The sequence below is a fragment of the Oryctolagus cuniculus genome, chromosome 1 (genome assembly GCF_964237555.1).
Source record: "Oryctolagus cuniculus chromosome 1, mOryCun1.1, whole genome shotgun sequence".
NCBI classification, from domain to species: domain Eukaryota; kingdom Metazoa; phylum Chordata; class Mammalia; order Lagomorpha; family Leporidae; genus Oryctolagus; species Oryctolagus cuniculus.
In genome coordinates, this window is record NC_091432.1 from 25,163,275 (window position 1) to 25,177,882 (window position 14,608).

The window sequence follows — 14,608 nt, forward strand, 5'->3', positions numbered from 1 at the left end:
CAAAAGTAGCCAGGAAGTATCTTGAAACATTCCTGCAGAAACCAGCTCTGTTTGCAAATGCTCAGCATTTGGTTCAGCAGTCATCTTTTAAAGCCGAATGTGCAACTTTGTATGATAACATCTGACCTTAGCAGTAGCTCAGTTTTACTTTCTGCTATAAGATTTAAAAACATGATTATGTGCTAATGAATTTGAGATGCTGCACAAGGCAGTCTTTCACTGAATGACAGAAATAATTCAAATTCTTTTCATAAATCCCAATTCTAGTCATTGTCAGGCATTATTAAAGAACAATAGCAATTACAATATCCTCAGGGAAAAAAATCTGTAAGGCAGGGCTGTGCTTATTTAAATATTGTTTATCCAGGTACTTATTATAATAAGATAATAATCTTACTCTGAATTAACTATTGAGTGAGATGTTCTGCTTGTTTGTACAGTTTAATTTTATACCTAAAAATAATCTTGAGATGTAGTCACTGTAACATCTAATGAATAAATATGAATCTTATTTTCAAGCCATTTACACATTAGTAAATTTAGGTTTTAGCCTTTACTTTATTGCATTCAATATAAAATTAAAGGCACACTCTGTCTTGGTAAGTAAAATAATTTGAATTCATCAATCATAGCAAGAAAGACCAAACTTATAATTTCTCATATATTTATACTGATGTGCAATTTGAGTTTTAGCTTGAAAGGGCAAAGAAGTGTTTGTTTGGTACAATTAGTGTAATTCTCATTGCTTGAATAGAAATGTGTATTTAATTAAACACTATTTTGTAAGCAACAAAATTTTACTAACCGCTGTTTTGGGGCATAAGAACATATGAAGAATTTCAACATATGCTCATGGCCATTAGTGGTACTACACTCTTATTGATGAGATTATATTTATGAGCATGTGTGTGTGTGTGTGTGTGTGTGCATACACACTGAATGAGTACAGAAATACCTTAATTGATGTTTTTATTTAAACTTGAAAGTTCCCTGACTCAATACAAAAAGTATTTTTGCAAGGTTGCTATTTTTTTCTCTTATTTCTAATTGTCTTCATTTACCTAAAGTTTCTCAGAATTCCATCTTCATCCCCCTGTCTTCTGTATTATTTTCTACTTTTGAGTGAGGAACAGCCAGTAACCCAGCTAGAGTTCTCCGTCCTGCATAGAACATCTCAAATACCTATTTATTAATCACACAATTATCAGTAATTAGCTTTCAAAGACTATAAAACACTGTATGAATACCGATATCTTTAGGTAAAATGTGTTTTATGACTGAAAAGTCGTCTTTAATATCCACATTATTGGTGTGAAGCACTCAGTACAAATCACTAAGTACAAATACTTAACCAATATATATGAAGTAATATTCCTGTGGCAAACATTCATCTATCACTTTAGTAAATATTTATTGAATATTTCACCCTGTGTGCCTCCCATTTCTTTAAATAGAACAATCAGGTTATTTTCAATCTTAGGTAAAAAAAATACTCTATAAATAAAGCTTCCACACTTTACTTCTTACAACTCAATTGCTTGTCCAAAGATTTTCTTATGAAGAAGTACTATTATATTTATTATATTATATATTATATGTGTTATCACTGGAAAAGTTATTGGATCCCCAAAAATGAAAACATACAGGATCTCCTCACAAGAAGAGTATATTGTATGAATGGGACAGAGAGTTATCAACATTAATTGATAATAACTGTGACTTTTGGATTTTTTTGAAAGCATACATGGGCTTGGATTATATTCAACCTGTATTCATGCACTCTTGTACAAGTTGTTTGGAATAGTATCTATTTTGAAGAGACCCATGTCTGTTCTGATTTGTCAGTGCCCATACTCTACTGGCTCTTAAATGTTAACTTTTCCTCTGTTAAGGTACTCTCAGCACCTACAAATATGTCACTTGAGATTTCCAGTCACTGCTCCATCTTCCACCCAATCAATGTAAAAATGTGGGTGGTTTTTTTCATAGATCCATGCCTTGTTGTATTAGACCTTTGTTGCCCAATAGTATAGCTAGTAGCCACATGTAGCTACTGAGCACTTGAAATGTGGCTTGTTCAAACCGAGATGTGCAGTAAATACAAAATAATATCATGCTTTGAAGACTTAGAGTTTAGAATGGCATATTAATTGCTTTTATCTTAAGTACATGTTAAAAGGATACTATTCTGCAATATTGGGTTAAATACAATGTAGCATCAGAATTGAATACACTTGTTTCTTAAAGTGGCTTTAAAAATTATAAAACCACACACAACTCACATCACATTTTTATCTTAAAGTGTGGTTTTAGGCTTTAGTTTCAATAAAACAGGTGTAGTTTAAATATTTTACACTCCACAATTTTTAATTTTCCAAACCAAAGTCAGATAATGGAAAATAACAACTATACAGTAAAGTAGAATTAGGCAATATTAGAAATTGGCTGTGATCAGAGTTTTGTGGTATATTGCCTTATTCCATATTCAACATTGTTTTTAAGGTTGGCCTTTATAGTCTTCAAAGAGAGGGATATTAATATAAAAACTGTTCAGGAGATATGAAACCAAATCTCTTGAACGTTGAACATAAAATGTTTCATAAGGGAAAAGAAAAATGGAATCATAGCTGTTTCTTGCTTCTTATCATTTTCTCTTACCACTGGTTTCAGGAAATATAAAAACCATTTTTGTTCCCTATTGAAAAACAAACTTCAGATACCTAACAATTGTACAGTTATTGGGTTGTGTAAATGAAAGGGAACAGACAATCAATAATTTAAAACTGTAGAAACCTCAAATTCAGTTATACATTTTGGATATAATATTACATCTCAGGGAGAATAGGATGAGCAATTTCCTTTAAGTTTTTGGATCACCTGTTTATAATTTAAATGAAGTTTTAAATTATAGGCTCATATATATTTACTACTATGAATGTGGGCTATAAATATATTCATTGCTCATATGCAATTCATAAAAATCATGAAATGTATGTCAATTATGAAATAAGTATAATTTTATTTATATGATACTTGTTCAAAAGAAGTGAAATACTAATTGAAAACATTTTAAAAACTAATGTTGTGTTCACAAATAGAAAGGAAATAATCATCCAGTAATATCATGGAAAGTTATTTAGAAAAACTGAAAAGTACTGTATGAGGAACTGTGCTTCTATAGAATAAGCACAACTCACCTTCCTCCAGAGTAGTGATCTGCATCTAGGAGCTCATGCATTCAAACATGGAAGGGTAGGTGTTGGCATTGCAAGATTTACTATAAAAGCCCATGAAGTCATCAAGGACACAGCATTCTTCTACCTCTCAGTTCTACCATTCCTAAGTCCCTTATCCTTGTGAGGAAAGATGATAGATGAACTCTAGATATCAACACAATGTTTCTAAAGCAGATTGCAGAAAGTATAAAGAAGTGTATCGACCTGCTCTTTAAAGCAATGTCCTTGTTAATCCCGCAAAACAAATCCAATTAAATATCATTGATCAAAATTCAGTTGTGTGGAAAATTTCACACCAGTAAGAGAGGAAAATACATCTATTTGATTATTTTTAACTTTCTTTTTAACCAAATAACAAAATCACTGCTAAAGCAATTTTTTAAACTTTTATTTAATGAATATAAATTTCCAAAGTATGGCTTATGGATTACAATGGCTTCCCCCCCATAACGTCCCTCCCACCCGCAACCCTCCCCTTTCCCAGTCCCTCTCCCCTTCCATTCACATCAAGATTCATTTTCAATTCTCTTTATATACAGAAAATCAGTTTAGCATACCTTAAGTAAAGATGTCAACAGTTTAAAGCAATGTTTTTATTATAAGAAATATAAAACAAAAGATACTTGTGTAGGTCACTACTACCTATACCATGATTTATACTCTAGCTTCCCAACTATGTACACATGCCTCTTATCCCTACAACTCAATATTTTATCTAATTGTGTTTTCCAAACAAGTTCAAAAATTCCAGGTGATGAGCAACCATTTCCTACCAGTCTAAATAGGCTTTTAAGTGATCTAAAGTCCCAGAGGTTCCAAATACCAAATATTGGACAATAACACATTTAATATAGAGAAGGTAAAGACAGAAGATAATTAAAATTGTCTTTGCAGAAACAAGGAGAATACAAATCACAGGAAGAAACATGGATTTATAGCTTTGACCAAATCTGCTGAGCAGGAATAGTAAAAAGCTTCTTGTCTTGGTTTTACTTTCTGGGGATTCCTCATTGTCACTAACCCCAAAATTTGAGGGGGGAATTTGAAAATGTGCCCTTCTTGAAGTTCAATGCAAGATTGGGAAACCAGGAAATGCTTTAAGGTCAGAGGCGTAGGATTGAAATGATTTTAATAATACAGTTCCCTCAAAGTTTGTAATCTGGTCTATTTGCCTGCAGTTTTTCCAACATGCAAGTAACCACACCCAAAACTCTCTTCTAAGGTGTACTGAGCCAGTGATCAAGATAATCAGTTTGGAAATCATGTAAAACTGGTGCAAAACTGGATAAATATAGCCTTAAAGAATGACTGTGAAGAAGCATGATAACCACTTTAAAAGGCTGATAAATTGTCATGTAGTAAAGGGGAAATTTATGTTGCATTGTTTTGGAAGACAAAAACAGTATCTGGTAGAAATACATTATAACAAGGCAGATATTGATGAAATTTGAAAGATACAAAATGAGCATTTGTTCCATTAATTGGAGCTGCTCCAAATTTGGATATCTTCCAGATGAGGTTTTCTCACTTGTTTTCAACATGGTATGAAAGAGATTTTTACAGTGTGGAAGGTTAAATTATGTAATCTCTAGGGTTTCATCTAATTCTGTCTTCTATGTTTCTATGATTCTATGAAACCATAGACAAGATTGGACAAGTATTGATTCAGAAGAACCCAGAGAGGCATGAAGCAACTGCAGAAACTTATCAAACTGTCTTTCAAGCTGCCATAAAAGATTTATGCTACTCCCTTAAGAGCAGCCAAAAGTTAAGATTGTTCAATCTTCATCTTCTAGTTGGCCTTTTGATCCACTTAAATTCCTGACACAAGGTTTTAGGAGTTGTCATGAACAAAGGATCTTTATAAGTTATATTTTATTCTTCATAAAATGTCAGTTGTTCTATGGGAAATGTGTTTATTTTTTGTAAATGAGTAGTTAGTGACTCATTGGATTTATGTTGGTGTGTTTTATGGGGGTCATTGTGCTTTTTGGTGACACACATATATGTGTTGCTGTACTGAGAAGTTTTCCTATTTGAATTGTTGACAGAGTCTCTAGTAAGGATGTTCTATTATACAAATTTTATGTAAAAAATTATAATTTTAAGCAAGACATTCAAAAATCATGCTAGTGAATCTAAAAAGAGAGAACAGTCTATATCATTCTTTAAATATTTATTCAGTTCTTACTCTTTCGCATATTGAAACTGATATTGAGGATAAAATGCTAAACAAGTCAAACACACCTAGTTTTGAGGATTCTTATAGTTCAGTAGCTGAGGAGTAATATATGATACATTGTGAAAATACTGTGATAGAGGAAGATTTTGATATTAGTGATATCAAAGCAAGGGAAATAAAACCAGATTTAAAAAATCAGAAAGGGATGCTATGCTGAGGACTTAAGAATGACAGGAAATTGAGAGGAGCGAGAAAACCGTGCTAACCTGGCTTCCCAGGCTTTCTACCATCTCTGCCCTAACTTGATATCCATGATCAGGGAAACTCCAATTTTTGGGGGTGTCTAACAGTCATCAAATTTCTAGAGATTTTAGGAACAGGAGGAAAAACAAAATTATACATAGAAGATTTTAAAAAATCAAGTATATTTTTCCAATAGGAAAAGAAAAGGTGTATAGGTACATAATAGAATACTATTAGAATTTAGCAAAATGTGAGTGCTGTCATTTGCAACAATATGAATGAACTTAGAGAACATTATGTGAAGTAAAAAAGCCAAAAACAGAAAGATAGAAATCACATGACCTCATTTGTATGTGGAATATAAAAGATTTGCACTCATTATGTTGCAGGAAAGCTAGTGAGGTGAGTCTGAGTTCTTGTCCTGGTGTCAATGACAATTTTTGAGGACAGACACAACAGTGAGAGCAGAAGAAGTGAAGTTTTATTTAAGTAAGGAGAAGAGAAGCTCCAAATAATATGAACAGAAGGGTGGAAGAAAGAGAGACCAAGCTGCTGAGTTCTTGCAGTCTAGGGGTATTTCTATGTCTTTAGCATGTTATTTCTAATTTGCAAATTCAGTGGTTATACATTAGCTGCCATGACATCAGGGGCAGCCTTCATGGAACCTTTTCTAATTTGCTTCTGCTGAACCTAAATCTTGTCTGTTGGCAAATATTTATTAAGATGGGCTTCCAGCCTGTTATGTTTAGTGTTTATGTGGTAGGAAGGAGCTGAAGCTGAGAAGGGCCTGCAAAATGGAGCCTGTCTGGCCTTCTCTTTGTCCTAGATTCCCTCAATAGAAGTGGAGAACAGAATGGCAGTTACCAGAGGCGAAGGTTGTAAAGGAGGAAAATGGGAAGACTTTGTGTCAAAGGATATATGACTTTAAACATATAAAAAGAGTAAGTTCAAGAGATCACTTGTAGGGGCCAGTGCTATGGTGTGGAGAGTTACACGTTACACCCGCTTCCATTCTGCAGTGCTGGCATCCCATATGGGCACCAGTTTGAACATAGACTGCTCTACTTCTAATCCAGCTCCTTGCTAATACACCTGGGAAAGCAGCAGAAGATAGCCCAAGTCCGTGGGTGCCTGCACACACGTAGGAGACCTGGAAGCAATTCTGGGCTCCTGGCTTCAGCCTGGCCCAATACCAGCCATTGTGGCTACTTGGGGAATGAATCAGCAGATGGAAGATTCTCTCTCTCACTCTTTTCCTCTGTCTCTCCTTGTCTCTCTGTAACTCTGCCTGTCAAATATATATATGTATATGTATGTGTATGTATATAAATATATATAAAAGAGAGATTTCTTGTAAACTATGATTATAGTTGTATTCTTCAAAATTGCTATTCACCACACAGGCACACACACATGCACACACATATACAAGCATATAAGGTAATGCTTATGTTAATTAGTTGAATGTGACCCTTATACAATGCATATACAACATGTTGTATGTCAAAACATACATAATTTTTTATTTCTCAATTTTTAAAAATGTTATGAAATACAAAGGAATGTTTTGTGAAACTGGGTGGAAAATCAAGTATCTTTCAAATGAGAAAAGTAATTATTACAAGAAAATTCTAGAGGGTCTGGCATTGTGGCATAGTAATTAAAGTTTCTACCTACAATGCTGGCATCTCATATGAGCGCCCATTCGAGTCAAGGCTGCTCTACGTCCCATCCTGCTCTGTCCTAAAGTGCCTGGAAAAGCAGTGGAAGATGGCTCAAACCCTTAGGCCCCTGCCACTTGCCACCCACATGGGAGACCTTGTAGAAGCTCATTCTCATTCCTGGCTTCGGCCCAGTTCCAGCTGTTGTGGCCATTTGGAAAGCTCTCTCTCTCTATTTCTCTCTCTCTCTCTCTCTCTCTCTCTCTCTCTGTGTGTGTGTCTCCTTCTGTAACACTCCCTTTCAAATAAATAAATAAATAATAGAAAAAAATTCTAGAAATTTAGAGATTCAGTTCTTTTTCTCTGAACTATTTTTAGGACAGGTTCTAGAAATGCTTACATGGATTTGCTTTGTGGTTGCAACCTGGCTCTCCCAACCACCTAGAATGTCAAACACTAGGCAACTCCTGGTTTTTACAAATGTATATGCAGTTGGAACTTAACTTCAATTAAATGTATAGTAACCTCATCTTGTTAGTGAAACAATTTAGAAATAAATACAAGGGACAGATGGACATCGGCATTAATATGCCCTCTGGGAATCCTGCATCCCATCGACAAGTGATTGGGTTCAAGCTCTGGCTCCACTGCTGATTTGATTCTTGCTAATGCATACCCTGGAGGCAGCAGGTGATGTCTCAAGTAGCTGGGTCCCAGCCACCATATAGATGACAGGGATTGAGTTTATGGCTCTTGGCTTTGGCCTAGCCAAGTTCCAGTTGTTGCAGGTCTTTGGAGAATGAACCCACCTGTGAAACATATTTCTCTCTCTTTATCTCTTTCTTTCAAACAAATAAAATAAACAAATAAAAATTGTTAAAAGTAACAAATGATAGAAGTCGTACTTACATTGTGTTTTGGAAATTTGCTGAGACCTCTGAGTGTAAATCATACTTTGGGATCCAGGTTATGACACTGACTCTAAATTTGACACATTTGGGTTTGAATTCTGGTTTTGTCGGTGGAAACATCATCATATGAGTTAAAATCTTTGAGACTCACTTTTTTTCTTCCATGAAGTAGACAATAATGATGCTCACCATTTAGAGTTCTAGTAGAAATCAAGAGTAATTGGAAAAAGCTTTTAGAACACAGTCCACCAAAAAATAAATTTTAGGCACTATTATCTTCATCCTCATCATTACCATTATCGTTTTTTTATAAAGCTCAAGGAAAGCACCCAGATTTGCAAATATTCTAAGTATATGCAGGACTTATAAATTATTGTTATGATTGTAGATGAAACTTAGATTGCTCTTTGGCTTATGAACATCTCCGTGACTGCTAGTTCTTGTGATGTCACCCGATTCTTACCATCAATGCTGTTATTCACCTGGGAGATCCTGGCTATTTGCTGCCAACATCCATTCTGATTGTACAATGTCCTTGCCATCCTCACTGTTAAATATTTCAAATGTCATTCTGCAGAACATAATGGATTCTACAGTTATTTTCTACTTAAGAAAAAGGAAAACTGAAACTGAAGAATGATTTGACCAAAGATCACAAAGGGAAATGGGTCACACTGACTGGAAGTGAGCTGTCCAATTCCAACCCCAGGGCTCCTTCTAGTATGTCAAAAATTGGTAGCTGACTTCAGAACATTAGGCTGACTTCAGAACATCTCAGAATCTATAGTGAAAATTAAACCACTTAGGAGGGGCTAATTTCATAGACATTTTAAAAGGCAAAACACTTGTTTCTTTCCTCCTAGTGGAGGAATAATCAGTGACATAGGATCCATTTCCGAAATTAAGAGCATTAGCAGTATTACAGTCCATTTTATATGAGAGTTGGGGTATGCAGTGATAATGCCTTATAGCAACCTGGACAGTGACTGAAAGTTGAAGGAACTGGTGGGGAAGAAAGAGAGGAACTCTTGGAGTTGGCGTTGTGGTGAAGTGGGTAAAGCCCCATCTGCAGTGCCAGCATCCCATATGGGTGCAGGTTCGAGTCCTGGCTGCTCCACTTTTTTTTTTTTTTTTAAGATTTATTTATTTATTTGAAAGTCAGAGTTACACAGAGAGGAGAGGCTGAGAGAGAGGTCTTCCATCTGATGGTTCACTCCCCAGTTGGCCGCAACGGCCGGAGCTGTGCCGATCTGAAGCCAGAAGCCAGGAGTTCTTCCAGGTCTCCTATGCCGTGCAGGGACCCAAGGACTTGGGCCATCTTCTGCTGCTTTTTCAGGCCACAGCAGAGAGCTGGATCAGAAGAGGAGCAGCTGGGATTCAAACCAGCGCCCACATGGGATACCTACACTTCAGGCCAGGGCGTTAACCTGCTGTGCCACAGCATGGCCCCTGCTCCACTTTCTATCCAGCTCTCTGCCATTGCACCTGCCTGGGAGACCTGGAAGAAGCTCCTGGCTCCTGGCTTCGGATCAGCATAGCTCCAGCCCAGCTGTTGTGGCCAACTGGGGAGTGAACCATGAGATGGAATGGTAGCTTTGGGATCCACAAGGAGAAAAGGCCTTCACTTCCGCGATTGGAGAGTCTCTACCTGCATTTCTGGGGATGAAAAGTCCTTGTCAAGGTCCCCAGGGGTGCCTAAAGGTCAACCAATGAGAATTAGACCTGCCTCAACCTTTAACCCCCACGCCCTGTATCTATAAAAGGAGCCCTCCCAACCTCTGAAGCATGACTTCCCAGCCCCCCCCCCCCCCCCAGTAGGGACTGGGGAATCTCACCCAGGAGCGGAATTCCAATAAAAGCTTGCGAATTGATTCATCTGACTAGGAAAATTTGTTATGTGCCAGACACCTTCCATGGAAGACCCCCCCCCCTTTCTCTCTTTCTCTCTCTCTGCCTTTCCTTCTCTCTCTGTGTAACTCTGTTTGAAATAAATAAATCTTAAAAAAAAAAGAGGCACTCATGTGCTTACCTAAAAGAAATCCATAGTCTGTGAATGTATGAAAGGATTTTTAAAATATAACGAAAATTCAAATTGCATTTTAATTCCATATTCACCAAATTTTAAAAACCACCTCATTCAGTGAGAACATTCAGTCTGCTACCAATATGGTATCTTAGCACCAGCATTAATCGCTTTCCTTGACTCCTGTCAGCCTCTCTATCTAACAAGCATCAGGCGCTAGGAGACAGTCGGCAGCTAGCCGCAGCTCAGTCTCCCCCATCCCTCCGCCTAGCCGCGCTGCCAACTTCTCTCACAGCCAGACCGGAACTCTGTGATCCCGGAACTTCTGAGGAGGGTGCTGTGTGGGAGAAACAGTAATGGCGGAGGCCGCAGTTACATCAGGAAAAGGAGCGGCAGCGACCTCCCTCTCCTATCTCCAGAGTCCCCGCCCTGTCCCTGGGGGCAGAAGGAAGGGGCAGCAGCTGGGCTAAACAAGTCACCTGCAGTTAGGTTCTCAGTTACCTTATAGTTCATATCTCTGCTTTATCCACTTGGCCCTTTACTACCCTCTTAAACATTTTCATCTGCCTCTTTCTTGCACTGAAGCACCCCTGCGGGGCTCAGTGACCAAGGCAGAATCAGAGAAGGAACAAACTGCGGTGGAAAAAAAGCAGCAGCTTTGCGCCTGTGCTGCGCTGGCAGAGTGCCGGGAGAGTACCGCTATGGCACTGCCTCTCTGTGGAGACTTGTGTGACCTGTGTGGGCTGCAGGTGCCATACCCGGTGGATGCTGCGTAGAAACCACACAGCACATGAAATATTGCTCGGGGGCCCATGAGAACGACGTGAAGCTCTGGTTCGCTGTGCAGCACAGTAAGGACATGGTGTGTGGCATTTGCGTGTTGGTGGTCTATGAGAAAGCCAGTGCCAGCGAGCGCCGCTTTGGGGTCCTCTCCAACTGCAGCCACACCTATTGTCTCAACTGTATTTGCAAGTGACGGAGTTGGAGAGCAAGATCCTATCGTCCTGCCCAGAATGCCAGATCGCATCTAAGTTTGTCATTCCAAGTGAGTACTGAGTGGAGGGGAAGGAAGGGAAGCAGAAACTCCTTCAGAAATACAAGGAGACAATGAGCAACAAGGCGTGCAGGTATTTTTAATGAAGGATGTGGGATCTGCCCTTTTGGAGAAAACTGTTTTAGGAGCATGCGTACCCTGATCGCCGTAGAGAAGAGCCACAGAGACTGGAACATTAAGCAGATGCTGGGCCGACCAAGGAACCGCTTCAGGAGCTCACTGAGGAAAAAGAACAGCAACCCTTTGACAACGAAAAAAGAAGAGGTTGACACCTTTGAGCTGGGCGAGATGTTGCTTATGCTTTTGGCTCCAGGTGGGGACGACGAGCTGACGAACTCTGAAGACAAGTGGGGCTTGTTTCATGATGAGCTGGAAGATTTGTGTGACTTGCATCTGTAGCAGCTTTGTGTGACGTGTGAGCTCGTCTGCTGAGCCCCTGTGCTGGTGTGGCAGGGAGTGTTGCTCTCCCAGGCAGGCCTCTCAGCTCCAGGAGCTCCTGGTAATAATTTCTACCCAGGGCCTGTCTCCCTCCCTTACCGTTCCCCAAGGAGTGTGTTGTTTTCTGTGTTTCAAGAAAGTTACAAATGTAAATCTTAAAAACTAAGGATAAAATGGCTATCAGTAGATCTCAAACTATCAGAAAATAAGGGTTTCCTTTGGACCCTCTTATGTACCTCAGGAAGAGGAAGGAGTTGAAGTGATTGGTAGTGCCTGGCAAGCTTCATAATCAATCATAGTAAGTACATGTTTATCTCCTTTGTACATAGCATTCGTGCTTAAACTTTCCATTGAAAAGTGTGATTGTCTTGAAGTAAGTTTGGAAATTGCTGTGGAAAACACTCAAGGCCAACGTCGATCAAAGAGAGGTCACACCATTTTCTGACTCTGATTTTGGAAAAGTTAGCCACTTCTCTGAAATTCAGTAAAATTATTTTTGAAACAGAGAAATGAATATCTACTCCCAGGGTAAATAAACTGATGAATCCCTGTATATATCATTGCCTTTTTATTTATTTATTTATTTATTTATTTTGACAGGCAGAGTTAGACAGTGAGAGAGAGACAGAAAGAAAGGTCTTCCTTCTGTTGGTTCACTGTTATGGCTGTTATGGCCGGCACGCTGCGCCCATCTGAAGCCAGGAGCCAGGTGCTTCTCCTGGTCTCCCATGCAGGTGCAGGGCCCAAGCACTTGGGCCATCCTCCACTGCCCTCCTGGGCCGCAGCAGAGGGCTGGCCTGGAGGAGGAGCAACCAGGACATAACCGGCGCCCCGACCAGGACTAGAACCTTGGAGTGCCGGCTCCGTAGGTGGAGGATTAGCCTAGTGAACCGCGGCACTGGCCTATTATTGCCTTCTGACCTATAGAAGACATCAATGTTAGGTTTTACTACTTTTTTTTTTTTTTTACTAATTTACTTTTTTGTATATATAGATTACAGATTTCATGTGGTTCATAGATACAACCTTTCCCTTTTTAAAGATTTATTTATTTATTTGAAAATTAGGGTTATATATAGAGAGAGGGCAAAGAGTAAACTTCCATCTGCTGGTTCACTCCCCAAAGAGCCACCAGTGGCAGAAGCGGGGCCAGGTTAAAGTCAGGAGCTAGGAAGCTGTCTACCCATCTCTCAGATGAATGCAGGGGCCCAAGCACTTGGGCTATTCTTTGCTGTTTCCCAGGTATATTAGCAATGAGCTGGATTGGAAGTGGAGCAGCCAGGACATGAACCAGCACCCATGTGGGATTCAGACAATGCAGGTAGTGTCCTAACCCAGTATACCACAATGCCGACCCCCACAGATTCAATTCTGAGAAAATGACATTCCCTTCTCTCCTTCTCTCTTTTGTTGCTTCCTTCATTCATTTCTCTTTCTTATTTTTACAATAAATTATTTTTCATTTACTTTATAGTCCCAGGCTTAATGCCATACTAAATAAAGATTTCAACAAGTAAAAAGTAGAAAGACTGCTGTTCATCAGGAATGTAGACAAGGGCTATAAGGAATAATCAAATCCCAAGATATCACTACTATACATTAAATTTTTTTGTATTCTATTTATTAGCTACCACACATAAGAGAAAAAATATTTGTTTTTTTTTTTTTGGGGGGGGGTGGTCTGGCTTATTTTACTAAGAACAATGATCTCCAGTTGCATCCATTTTGTTATTTCACACTTTTTTAAGGCTGACTACTTTTCCATAATGTATATACACCACAAATTTTGGTTGATTCCATGTCTTAACTACTGTGAGTTTAGCTGCTATAAATATGGTAATATAGTAACCTTTGATACACTGGTTTCATATCATTTGGGTCTATCCCCAGTAGTGAGATGGCTGGGTCATATGGTAGATCTGTTTTTATATTTCTGAGGAATCACCATACTGTTTTCTGTAGTGATTGTACCAGTACACATTCCCATCTATGGTTTGGTAGGTACTTTTTTTCTCCACATCCTTGCCAGCATTTGATATTTTTTGATTTTTGGGTGCTTACGCATTCTAACAGGGTGAGGTGAACTATTTTAATCTCACCAGTGCTACATTTGATGGACAGTTACTATACCTGACTTAATCAGGGTATAATTGTTCTTGTAAAAGAAAGGCAGAATTCAACAGATTTTATTTTTGTTTTTACTCATGGAATCTTGTATCACCCCCTCAATTTATATTTAAGTTTTTCATAAAATGTTGCCAGGATTTCAACTGATTATAAATGGATATATGAGTGGGATACAATTTCCATCATGATAGAGTATTTGGATAATTTGACTTCAAAAATGGGCATTGAGCAGGATTTTTAAAAAGTGCACACAAATCCAATAAATAATCAGTGTTTTCATTTTTCCTATTTAGCATTTTTAGATAATGCTCTGTGTCCATAGACAGTTTTTTAATTTATGTCACTCCCAAACAAAAACTATTTTTTGAGGTTTAAAATATAAAGTGGCAATTTATATGTAAATACAAAAAGTCTATGTTCTCTTTTACTACTGCAGACCACTACATTACAAATTGGCTACTTTTCACATAAACATAATTTTTATGAGATTGTATTTCTCCAAGAAAAAGATAAGATTAACTTTATTCTTGCAGTGTATGCTGGTAACTTGTTTCCACAATTATAAAATCTCTAAGAATCAGATTAACAATTCATTGTTAAGGCATATTGAGGGAGATCTGTATATCTGGAAAAGCTTTGAAGTTGAGAGGTATCTCATTTACATTCTTAAGGATAGTTTTCCTGTCAAGATCCTTGCACTGATCAGCAATCAGAATGACATAGCAGGAACTAG

At 38.1% G+C, this 14,608-nt stretch overlaps 1 protein-coding gene and 1 pseudogene across 8 annotated transcripts in view; both read left to right on the forward strand.

Moving 5' to 3' along the window:
- Positions 1–14,608, forward strand: part of LRRC4C (leucine rich repeat containing 4C) — a 1,373,254-nt gene that overhangs the window by 772,275 nt on the left and 586,371 nt on the right. The gene's annotated exons all lie outside the window — the stretch shown is intronic.
- On the forward strand, positions 10,730–12,293 carry LOC100341665 (E3 ubiquitin-protein ligase makorin-1 pseudogene; annotated as a pseudogene).